We start from the raw sequence: 13208 nt of genomic DNA, 5'->3' as shown, positions 1-13208 counted from the left end.
TTGGAAACGCTGATCCATAGCCAAAACCATAGCCCCTAGTACCTCCACCACGGATGTCACTCATGTGGTGTTGGCCTGGGTGGCATGCATGACCGGCACCACCCCCTGCTCCTGGACATGGATGGACTCCTCCACCTGCGCCTGCAGGTACTGGATGCTCGCCGACAACCCCTCATGTAATCCCTGGCTTTGCGACTGCATCACCGCTATCGATGGGACTGTCTGTTCCAGAAGCCTGAGACCTGTCTGGACGGCAGCTAATCCCCGAGGGTTCAGTCCGCCCTCCGACCGTCCGTCCCCTCGCAAGTTCCTACCTCCATCTGATGTAACAGATCAGCTGTGTGGTACGCACCAGATAGTGTCCCAGGAGCCTTTTCACTAAAGTGCCCAACCGAGGTGAGTGTCTCTGGGATGGTGGAGGGTGTTGGAGAGACAGCTGTGACAGGAAATCTGTGTCATCCTCGGACTCGAGTCTCTGGGGTGTCCTGAGTCTCGGGCGAAGGGCTGGTGTCCGAGCTGCTCGCAGCTTGGGTGCTCGGCTCATGGTGGGGCCCCCGGCTGTGGCACTGCAGGATCGGGGTATGCCAGGTGGGCCCTCCCCATCACCAGCAGGTCCTGCAAGACGCAGGACATAATACACGGTTAGACCGCGGGCTGGGGTGGGGGGGGTGGGGGGGGGGGGGGGTTGACACACATGTCACAGGGAGCCGCAACTAAGCAGGGTCTCACTTCCTCGCCCGCTGCCTAACTCCACCTTGGCGATCTCCTTTCCTCTGGGCCGCCGGCCACGTCCAGGGCCCTCTGCTCTTTCATGGCGAGGGGCTGTAGGTCCACTGTCCCCTCCTGTCTTCTCCCGCTCCCGGCAGTTGTGCGCGGCCTTCTCCTGTGGGACAGGGACACAGTGAACGACAGTGTTAGATAATTCGACGCATGCAGCCCAAGGGGTAGGTAGGTGATGGCCTCAGTGGGCAGGTCACCCAGCCATGGCAGCCGGTGTGGGTACCAGCATGTGGAGCATGGTGGGGGTTCGGCCGACCTCCGGAGGGAGGTGGGGCTACGGCTGTGTGGGACGCGGGATAGTGCCAGGGCCACAGTGCTACCCACTCAACCTGGCCACCCTGAGGAGGTTGTGCAGTTTTTTCCGGCTCTGCTGGTCCATCCAGGCAGTGTTGCCAATGGCACTCAGGGCTTCTACCACCTGTGCCCAGGCACGACGAACGACGGTGGCTGACAGCCTCCTTCCTGGGCCTGGATACAGGGTCACCCTCCTCTCCTCCACCACGTCCAACAGGGCCTCCAGCTCGACCTCGGTGAAGCATGGAGCTGCTCTTCTCGCTGCCATCTTGTTGGCTGAGATGATGTGTGTGGGGTGAGAATTGTTTATACGCGGCTGCAACTTGTCAGCCTTTGAGTGTAAATTGCAAACCAGCGAATCTGGCACCGTTTCCCATTGGAATCGATTGTGTTCCACGTGGCGCCAGTGATCGCCCCTCAAAGGTAGCGGAATCGGTGCAGGTTCCATGGCCCGCCCACCCACGGGAATCCACTTGGCACCTGTGAAGTGATCACACTAGCCACGATTGCCAATTTCCTGTTAGTGATAGCGTTCCGCCGTGCAGCCAGAGGCCTGAGCAGTCGGTGAGGGTTCCGGATGGTCGTTTGGGCAGACAGGCAGGACAAGGGTTGTCATGATGGAGCCGCGAGCAGTTGCTCCCGGTTGCCCCCCCAGCACATCTCCCCACCCTCTCATGGCGGCCCACCGCTGCGGAGGGTCTCCCTGGGAGAGAAGCTGGCAGCAGTCAGTCTGAGAAACACACCTCTTTTCCCCAGAAACCAGAACAGAACTCCAGAAACGAAACTCAAAAAACAGGGACTGGGCCGGACTGGAAAACGAAACTCAAAAACAGACCCAGCCCTTCCTGTGAGTGACAGAACAGCCTGCATAGCTGTTAACCCCTTCATCACAGCAGACAATATAGGCCAGAATTTTCTGTTCCCATCGGCAGTGCGCCCCTGTTCACAGGTTTCCCGGCAGCGTGGGCAGCGTGGAGTGGCTTCAATGGGAAATCCCATTGACCGGCAACGAGAGTAGAGAATCCCTCCTTCAGCAATAGGGGTGTCGCCGGGAAATACACAGGTGGGGAGGCGGAGAATCCAGCCCATAATCTGTATACCTGAACCTCAGCTCTTTTAATAACATTATTGCCACAGACACAAAACACAATGGCCGGGATTCTCCCTTAGCCGACGGCAAAATCGGGAAAGGCGATTGTGTGGAGAATCGGTTCCGACGCCAAAATCGCAGCAGGTGCCGATTTGACGTCAAATCGCGATTCTCCGTCACCGTTACAGCGGTGTCATGCGTTCCAGAATGCACATACAGTCGACACCGTTTGTATGTCATTAGCGGGCCTGACCCGGTATTCTCTGGGGCCTCCGCGACTCTCTGCCTCCGATGGGCCGAATTCCCGATACCGCGGTTCACTTGCGATTTTAAAAATCGTGAACCTGGTGTCGTGGCTGCTGAGGGAGAGGAGGTAGGACCCAGAGAGGAGTGACTGTGGGCTAGCGGGCCGGACAATGGCCGTGCCGTCACTGGCCGTGCCAACTGGGGTAGGGTAGGACCCAGAGAGGAGTGACTGTGGGCTACCGGGCTGGACACTGGCCGTGCCGGACACTGGCCGTGCCGACTGGGGTAGGGTAGGACCCAGAGAGGAGTGACTGTGGGCTACCGGGCCGGACACTGGCCGTGCCGACTGGGGTAGGGTAGGACCCAGAGAGGAGTGACTGTGGACACTGGCCGTGCCGGACACTGGCCGTGCCGACTGGGGTAGGGTAGGACCCAGACAGGAGTGACTGTGGGCTACCGGGCTGGAAACTGGCCGAGCCGGACACTGGCCGTGCCGACTGGGGTAGGGGAGGACCCAGAGAGGAGTGACTGTGGGCTCCCGGGACGGACACTGGCTGTGCCGGACACTGGCCGTGCCGACTGGGGTAGGGTAGGACCCAGAGAGGAGTGACTGTGGGCTACCGGGCCGGACACTGGCCGTGCCGACTGGGGTAGGGGAGGAGACGGAGGGGAACAGTCCGACGGCCTCATGTGTACCGGCACAGCTGGTCTTTCGAGGACCTGCCACACCGGACATGCTGAAAAAGACTCCAGAAGGGAGAGACATTGCGCCATATCTGCCAGATGATGGCACAACTGGCACCGAGGGGTTATAGGGGAGGTCACCCGCTCCCAGTGGCCGTCAAGGTGACGGTCACCCTGACCTTTTCCACCACGGGGTCCTCCAAGGCGCCGGTGGGAACCTGTCCAGGATCTCACAGACCTCAGTGCAGAGGTCATCCGTGCCGTCACGGAGGCCCTTTGTGCCCAGTCATCACCGCCCATCCATTTCAATGGGAACAGAGCCACCAGGATGTCCGGGTAGCAGGGATCGCCACCATTGCCGGGGTGCTCTGGGTCCAGGGGGTGATTGACGGATGCATGTTCCCGTATGAGCACCTGCAGGTGACGCAGGTTCTACACCAACCGAAAGGTGTTCCACTTGATAATTGTGTAGCTGATATGTGACCATCAGCAGCGCATCATTCACCTCTGCGCCTGATACCCGGGCAGTGTGCATGACACCTTCATCCTGGCACATTCAACGATTCCTGACATGTTTGAGACCTCCCCCCGCCCCCCCCCCCCCCCCCCCCCCCTCCTCCCGGCTGAGGGGTTGGCTCCTGGGTGACGGGGGTTATCCACTGCGGTCGTGTATGATGACATCTATCCGGAGGCCACTGACCAACCCGGAAACCCGCTACAACAACATCCATACAGCAACCAGGGGTGTGATCGAACGGTGCTTCAGCCTTCTGAACATGCAGTTCAAGTGTCTGAACCACTCTGGAGGGCCTCTCCAGTACGAGGCTGAGAGGGTCGCCCACATCGTGGTGGCCTGCAGCATCCTCCACAACATCGCGCAGCAGAGGGGCGATGTGCTGGAGGAAGAGGAGCAACTGTAGGCCTCGTCGAAACAAGGAGGATGCAGGGCAGGGCGTGGGTGGGCAGATCATGGAGCTGCCAACGTTCTCAGCCATGGCCCGGTGTGACTGGGCCATGCTCAGAAGAACCGCTGCGGTTTCCAGGTGGCTCTGGCACATGGCTGCCTGTGAGGTGGAAACCCTGTTCTGGGCCTCGGCCAGTGGCTGCACAGAATGCCCCAGGCCTTGGAAACACTGATCCATAGCCAAAACCATAGCCCCTAGTACCTCCACCACGGATGTCACTCATGTGGTGTTGGCCTGGGTGGCATGCATGACCGGCACCACCCCCTGCTCCTGGACATGGATGGACTCCTCCACCTGCGCCTGCAGGTACTGGATGCTCGCCGACAACCCCTCATGTAATCCCTGGCTTTGCGACTGCATCTCCGCTATCGATGGGACTGTCTGTTCCAGAAGCCTGAGACCTGTCTGGACGGCAGCTAATCCCCGAGGGTTCAGTCCGCCCTCCGACCGTCCGTCCCCTCGCAAGTTCCTACCTCCATCTGATGTAACAGGTCAGCTGTGTGGTACGCACCAGATAGTGTCCCAAGAGCCTCTTCACTAAAGTGCCCAACTGAGGTGAGTGTCTCTGGGATGGTGGAGGGTGTTGGAGACAGCTGTGACAGGAAATCTGTGTCATCCTCGGACCCGAGTCTCTGGGGTGTCCTGAGTCTCGGGCGAAGGGCTGGTGTCCGAGCTGCTCGCAGCGTGGGTGCTCGGCTCATGGGGGGGCCCCCGGCTGTGGCACTGCAGGATCAGGGTATGCCAGGTGGGCCCTCCCCATCACCAGCAGGTCCTGCAAGACGCAGGACATAATACACGGTTAGACCGCGGGCTGGGGTGGGGGGGGGGGGGGGGGGGGGGGGGGGGGGGGGGGGTTGACACACATGTCACAGGGAGCCGCAACTAAGCAGGGTCTCACTTCCTCGCCCGCTGCCTAACTCCACCTTGGCGATCTCCTTTCCTCTGGGCCGCCGGCCACGTCCAGGGCCCTCTGCTCTTTCATGGCGAGGGGCTGCAGGTCCACTGTCCCCCTCCTGTCTTCTCCCTCTCCCGGCAGTTGTGCGCGGCCTTCTCCTGTGGGACAGGGACACAGTGAACGACAGTGTTAGATAATTCGACGCATGCAGCCCAAGGGGTAGGTAGGTGATGGCCTCAGTGGGCAGGTCACCCAGCCATGGCAGCCGGTGTGGGTACCAGCATGTGGAGCATGGTGGGGGTTCGGCCGACCTCTGGAGGGAGGTAGGGTTACGGCTGTTTGGGACGCGGGATAGTGCCAGGGCCACAGTGCTACCCACTCAACCTGGCCACCCTGAGGAGGTTGTGCAGTTTTTTCCGGCTCTGCTGGTCCGTCCAGGCAGTGTTGCCAATGGCACTCAGGGCTTCTACCACCTGTGCCCAGGCACGACGAACGACGGTGGCTGACAGCCTCCTTCCTGGGCCTGGATACAGGGTCACCCTCCTCTCCTCCACCACGTCCAACAGGGCCTCCAGCTCGACCTCGGTGAAGCATGGAGCTGCTCTTCTCGCTGCCATCTTGTTGGCTGAGATGGTGTGTGTGGGGTGAGAATTGTTTATACGCGGCTGCAACTTGTCAGCCTTTGAGTGTAAATTGCAAACCAGCGAATCTGGCACCGTTTCCCATTGGAATCGATTGTGTTCCACGTGGCGCCGGTGATCGCCCCTCAAAGGTAGCGGAATCGGTGCAGGTTCCATGGCCCGCCCACCCACGGGAATCCACTTGGCACCTGTGAAGTGATCACACTAGCCACGATTGCCAATTTCCTATTAGTGATAGCGTTCCGCCGTGCAGCCAGAGGCCTGAGCAGTCGGTGAGGGTTCCGGATGGTCGTTTGGGCAGACAGGCAGGACAAGGGTTGTCATGATGGAGCCGCGAGCAGTTGCCCCCGGTTGCCCCCCCCCCCCCCCCCCCAGCACATCTCTCCACCCTCTCATGGCGGCCCACCGCTGCGGAGGGTCTCCCTCCCTCAGCCGAGGATCCCTCACCCCCACCGAGCACTAGGATTGCAATCCCAGCAACCCCCCCGGGCTCGTTGCTTGTGAGCAAAGATGGCTACTCACCTCCTTGGCTCCCCATGGAAGCCCTTCCGCCAGGTTCACGTTTTTCGAAAGGAGCGCTAATCGCCGCCAGCGTGAGAACTTGCTGGGGAGGCTATTGAATGATGGGAGGCCGGTGGATATGGAATCACTCTCGTTGATTGTATGGAAATGGAGCTTAAGTGATGATAATTGGTTTCTCGCCTCGCTCTGGAGAGATCCCGATTGGAGTGAGCCGTTGCATCGCAAACTGTTTGGCACCTGGTGCGGAACTTGTTCTCTGGCCCCGTCCGACCCATCAGCTGTATGGGCGTGCTGCAGCACAACCAGTGCCATCTTTTTGACTGGGATGAGTGTGGGGAGTGTAATGTGTACGTGTGGCTGCAGCGTGTCAGCCTCCCGAGTGTCGATCACGGACCCTGCATAGCCAGCACCATTTTTCCGTGGAATCGAGTGTGTTCCACGCGGCACCGGTGCTAGCCCCTCAACATTAGCAGAATCGGTCCAGGGGCAGCACCGTATTTTCTGGCGTGAAAATCCATGGATTCTCCATTGGCGTCAACACTCAGGGCTGGATTCTCCGTTTCTGAGGCTAAGTTCTGGCGCGTACGGAGGATCCGCGGGCAATTCACGACAGGAATATCAGCGCAAATCCCTCACCGATTCCGGTACCAGTGAGGGGCCAGCACCGGCACCTCATGAAACTCAAAAGGATCGCACCAAAAGTGACCAGAGAATGGCCGCGTCCAGGGTCGCGCATGCGCACGGCTGACGACCTGCACCAGTCGTGCCGTAAAACATGGTGCCGGCAATGCGCTAACCGTAACCCGCCAACTGCAACCCCACAGACTACCCCCTAGCTACCCACCACCAGACCCCCAGCCCTAGCAGAAGCCCCCTAGGCCAGCGGCCCAGACCCCGGCCGAGTGTGGCGGTGCTGAACACAGTCTGCAGCCAGCACACCAGGCTCCCGACTGCTGGGCCCACACGTGGCTGGCGGCATCGGGAGCTCGCCCCATCTGGGGCAGAGCATCATGGGTGGGCTGGCCTATGAAGTGCCAACGGCGTTGAAATGGCACGTAGGGCGTGTCACGATGACGCCGGTTTGGAGGGGATGGATCATGGCGGAGCGGCGTCAAACCGACGTCAGCCCTGATTCCGGCCTCGGACTCCATTCCCCGTCTGATCGCCAATCACAGTTTTGGTGTTGGGCTGCAGAGAATCCAGCCCTATGTCTCAGAAATGGAGAACCCCACCCAGAATGTATCCAAAGTTGTAATGATGGAGCTGAATTTGAAGAGACATATTACTGAATAGGTGAAGTAGATCTGAACACGCTCGATTCTTGGAGTACGTCACATTGCTTTCACATCATTCCCTTATAAGAAATATGTGTGTATTTGTGCAGATGTGGTACTAATGAGGCAAACAGTGGTCCATGATGTAAATGGGGGATGTTTTCATACCCTATTGGTGTGAGGATTAATTTTACTTCTTGGCAAAGTTCTTGGTATAACGATGCCCTACATGCTCAAAGCATTGCTCTTTTTGTTCAGCTGGGCCTCTGTCTGACAAAGCACGGGTTCTATTTTTGAAAGTTTCTCATGGTCGCATCAAGTCTTCAAACAATCGCATTTTCTTTGTGAATTGTTTTAATTTCAAGAGCCTCAGCTAATATTGTGGTGTCCATATTGACTTTTGTGGTCTAGTAAATGGAAACACAAGTGGCTGAGGTTGAGCTAGTGAAAGCCTGCCAAAAGGAAGTGGAACCTTGGTTAAGAGTAGATGTGATATTGTGAACTACCGTAACACGATGCTTTCGGAAACAGAATTTTTGATAGAGGTTGCACTGCTATCGTTGGAAAGATGGTTGCAAGCTCTCTATCTTTTGACTTAGTATATTTAACCACAGACCACGGGTGGTAATTAATGTGACAAGTACGAGGATAACAGCATGTTGTCAGCTGAGGGTTTGTCTCTTTATTCGGAGGCGTTGATTTGCCTTTTTATTTTCCAGGCCTTGCCTGATACGCGGGTGATTTGCCTTTTTATGGAGCTTTTACTCTCTTTCATGTAGTAAGCTGTTGGTCTTTATTAGGGGAGGCGGTGGCGTAGTGGTATTGTCTCTGGGTTAGTAATACAGAGAGCCAGGATAATGATCTGGGGAGCCGGGTTCGAATCCAATCACGGCAGGTGGCGCAATTTAAACACAGCAGAATATCTGGAAAAATTGATGACCGCGAAAGTCTAATGATGATTGTGAAACCATTGTCAATTGTCGAAAAAACCCCATCAGGTTCACTAATGCCCTCTTGGGAATGCTTACCTGGTCTGGCCTATATGTGACTCTTAAATGCCCTCGAACTGGTTGTATTCAACTGCTACAAAAACACAAAACTTTGTGCTGTCTCACAGACTAGTCAAGCAACAGAATCATACTTTACTGACAATCCCAGACATCACTATCACGATTCCTGCCGGTGAGACAGGACATACCCAGCAGAGGTAGCGGCACAGTGATGTATGGTTGTCCTGGGAGTCCTCACTGTTCACTCTGGACCCCATGAAGCCTCATGGCTTCAGGTTAAATATGGGCAAGGAAACCTCCTGCTGATTACCACGTACCGGCCTCCATCAACTGATGAATCAGTACTCCTCCATGTAGTCCATCATCAAGAGTGGCTCAGTAGTACCGCCACAGACCAAGCTGGCTGGGTCCTAAAAGATATAGCTGCTAGACTGGGACTGCAGCAGGTGGTGAGGGAACCAACAAGAGGGAACAACATACTTGACCTCATCCTCACCAACCTGCCTGCTACAGATGCATCTGTCCATGACCACCGCACAGTCCTTGTGGAGAGAAAGTTCCGTCTTCACATTGAGGATCCTCTCCACCGGGATAGACTTCGGATAGAAACAGCAACTCAAGCCTGGCATCCATGAGGCACCGTGGGCCATCTGCAGCAGAAGAATTGTTTTCAATCACAATCTGCAACCTCATGACCCGGCATTGCCCCCACTCTACCATCACCACCAAGCCAGGGAATCAACCCTGGTTCAATGAAGAGTGCAGGAGAGCATGCCAGGAGCAACATCAGGCATATCGAAAAATGAGGTGTCAATCTGGTGAAGCTACAACACAGGACTACTTGTGTGCTAAATAGCAGGAGCAGCAAATAATAGACAGAGCTGAGCAATTCCACAACCAATGCATCAGATCTAAGTTCTGCAGTCCTGCCACATCCAACCACGAATGGTCATGGACAATTAAATAACTCACTAGAGGAGGAGGCACCACAAATATCCCATCCTCAATGATGGAGGAGCCCAGCGCATACGTGAAAAAGACAAGTTGATGCTTTTGCTACAATCTTCAGCCAGAAGTGCCAAGTAGATGATCCATCTCTGTCTCCTCCAGACATCCCCAGCATCACAGATGTCATTCTTTAGCCAATACGATTCACTCCATGTGATATCAAGGTATGGCTGAAGGCACTGGATACTGCAAAGGCTATGGGCCCTGACAATATTCCGCCAATAGTACTGAAGACTTGTGCTCCAGAGCTTGCAGCACCCCTAGCCAAGCTGTTCTAGTACAGCTACAACACTGGCATCTACCCAGTAATGTGTAAAATTGCCGAAGTGTGTTGTGTACACAAGAAACAGGACAAGTCTAACCCAGCCCATTACCACCCTATCAGTCTACTCTCCATCATCAGCAAAGTGATGGAAGATGTCATCAACAGTGCTATCAAGCGGCTCTTACTCAGCAATAACCTGTTCACGGATGCTCAGTTTGGGTTCCGCCAGGGTCACTCAGCTCCTGACCTCATTACAGCCTTGGTTTGAACATGGAAAAAATACCTAAATGCTAGAGGTGAGGTGAGAGTGACTGCCCTTGACATCAAGGCAGCATTTGACCAAGTATGGCATTAAGGAACCTTAGCTAAACACAAGTCAACGTGAATCGGGGAAACTCTCCGCTGGCTGGAGTCATAACTGGGACAAAGGAAGATGGTTGTGGTAGTTGGAGGTCGATCATCTCAGCTCCAGGACATCACTGCAGGAGTTCCTCAGGGTAGTGTTCCAGGCCCAACCATCTTCAGCTGCTTCACCAATGGCCTTCCTTCCATCACAAAATCCGAAGTGGGGATGTTTGCGGATGACTGCACAATGTTCAGCACCATTCGCGACTCCTCAGATAATATAGCAGTCCATGTCCAAATGCAGCAAACCTGGACAATATTCAGGCATGGGATGACAAGTGGCAAGTTACACAAGTGCCACACAATGACCATCTCCTACAAGAGAGAATCTAACCATCGCCCCTTGGCATTCAATGGCATTACCATCGCTGAATCTCTGGGAATCTCATTGATCAGAAACTGAACTAGACTAGCCATATTAATACTGTGGCTACCAGGGCAGGTCAAAGGATTAGGAATCCTATGGCAAGTAACTCACCTCCTGACCCCCCCCAACGCCTATCCACCATCGACAAAGCAGAAGTCAGGAGTGTAATAGAATACTCTCCACTTGCCTGGATGAATGCAGCCCCAACAACACTCAAGAAGTTCGACACTATCCAGGACAAAGCAGCCCGCTTGATTTCTACCCCTTCCACAAACATTCAAACCCTCCGCCACCGATGAACATGGCAGTCGGTATACCACCTACAAGATACACTGCAGTAACTCACCAAGTCTCCTTAGTCTGCACCTTCCCAACCTATGACCACTACTATTGAGGAGGTCAAGAGAAGCAGCTACCTGGGGACACCACATCCTAGCGGTTCCCCTCCAAGTCACTCACCACCCTGGCTTGGAAATAGGTTCCTTCACTGTCGCTGGGGCAACATCCTGGAACTTCCTCTCTAACAGCACAGTGGGTGTACCTACACCTTAAGGACGGCAGCGGTTCAAGAAGGCAACTCACCACCACCTTCTGAAGGGCAACTAGGGATGGGCAATAAATGCTGGCCTTGCCAGCGACGCCCACATCCCGAAAGTGAATCTTTTTTCTAATCTGTTTCTGTTGCACTTCCTTGTGAAGCTAACAAATGGGGCAATACCAAAGCCTTTGTTGATGAAGTGATATTGTGGTCAGTAGATGCAAATCCCAAGCTGGGTCCTGGACGATCATGTACGACTGCACCTATACTCTTCCTCCACTCTTCAATCCCTCGGGACACTTTTTCAGATTGTCGAAGGAGATGGTTTGAAGAGGTTGTTTGCCATGCAGTTTATTCGTGAATAATTCTACAGTCCGTTCATTAATGACCAATTGAGCAGTTATATATCACTTGGGCTTTAAAGCAGGCCTTTGTTTTAACTTCCTTTCCTGACCCACCCTTCTGCTCAGGGCTGCCATGAACTGAATTGAGATGAATTATTTCTGCCCATTTGTCTGATTTGCCCTCTGAATGACCGTGTGTACCTGATCTGTTATTGCTTGTTTTAAATCTAATAGTTGCTTTTGGGTCAAGGAGTCTGTTCTAACCCCCACGAGACCCTGGGGGGGAGGGGGGTACCTGATAGATTTCCCCTTGGGGCTCGTGGAATACGAGCTCCCCCGGTTTTGGGGGGGGGGGGGGGAGGCCCAACAGGGGGCTCGTTAATTCCCCGAGATAAAAGCCAGCCCAAGAAGGAGCTAACATCTCAGGATGGTCCCCGCTGGAATGTTGCTCAGTTGTTGTATTTCCTAACTGAGTAGGAAATCAACTACTTTTGACTGATCTTTTCGGGGCTCCAGTATTGGCAATGAGGATAAAACAGAACACCAGGTGGCACTGCTGAACACTCAGACCACGACTGCATCTCAACACAGAGGAGCAAGGTTAGCACTGTTTCAGAAATGCCATTCTCCAGGAGACTCAATGTTTTTGAACGGGTGCGGAAGATTGGGCTAAGTACGCGGAGCATATGCAATATTTTTTCAGGGCGAACGCTATTATAGAGGAGGCCTGCCAGAAGGTGATTGTTTTGCCTGCCTGTGGGGTTCCCACTTTCAGCATCGTAAAGAGGCTAACTTACCCGGCTGCCCCAGAGTCTAAGACTTTTGACAAATTGGTGGCGCTCGCAACGAATCACTCTGACCCCAAGTCATCAGTTGTTGTCGAAAGATACCGATTCAATATGGCTGAGAGAATTCCAGGGAGTCTGTTACTGAGTTTCTTTTTTTTTATAAAGTTAGAGTAGCCAATTATTTTTCTTTTCCAATTAAGGGGCAATTTAGTGTGGCCAATCCACCTAACCAGCACATCTTTGGGTTGTGGGGGTGAAACCCATGCAGACATGGGGGGAACGTGCAAACTCCACACGGCCAGTGACCCAGGGATGGGACAGGGCTGGTTTAGCTCGTTGGGCTTGACAGCTGGTTTGTGATGCAGAACAAGGCGGGCGGGCTCAATTCCCATACCTGCCTCCCCGAACAGGCGCTGGAATATGGCAACTAGGGGCTTTTCACAGTAACTTCACACTTGTGACAATAAAAGGTTATTATTATCATACTGAGTTTCTGACACGCTTGCACAAACAGGCAGAGCACTGCGACTACAGGCCACCCCTACTGGAGATAGTACCCGACCGCGGAGTTAACAACATGGTAACCTAGTGGAAATTGCTGGCTGAACCATTTTTGGATATGAAAATGGATGATTCCTAGGCTCTCCAAATCTCTCTCTCCTGGAGAGCACGGGGAAGGGAGTCCAGGAGTTCAAGGGTACATCAGAGATGGAGGTGAATAGCGTAGGACAGTCCTAATTCAGGCGAGCAAAGCCCCCGAGGAACAAAGGCTCTGGGAGCCAGCCCTTTCCCACATACCGGAGCCAGGCCCATTGGCCAACGGCCACTCCAGCCAGGCACTACACCTCCTCTGAACCACTGGAGGAGGACTCCAGAAGTGCTGCATCTGTGATTAGACAAGCATTGGGACCAGCAACACCAGGACCGCCAACAAGCCATCGCCCTGGTCAAAGGACATGCTTGCCTCAAGCCAAGACCTACCACTTAGAGCAGCCTGACAAAGATAAGTGCATGCAGTTGAATTGCATCACCACGCCACGGGTTGCCCACATAAAAGTCACAGTTGAGATGAATGGTCATGCACTCGTAATC

The sequence above is a fragment of the Scyliorhinus canicula genome, chromosome 9 (assembly GCF_902713615.1).
Source record: "Scyliorhinus canicula chromosome 9, sScyCan1.1, whole genome shotgun sequence".
Lineage (NCBI taxonomy): Eukaryota > Metazoa > Chordata > Chondrichthyes > Carcharhiniformes > Scyliorhinidae > Scyliorhinus > Scyliorhinus canicula.
The sequence above is the reverse complement of the archived record's forward strand: the minus strand, read 5'-3'. Positions refer to the sequence as shown.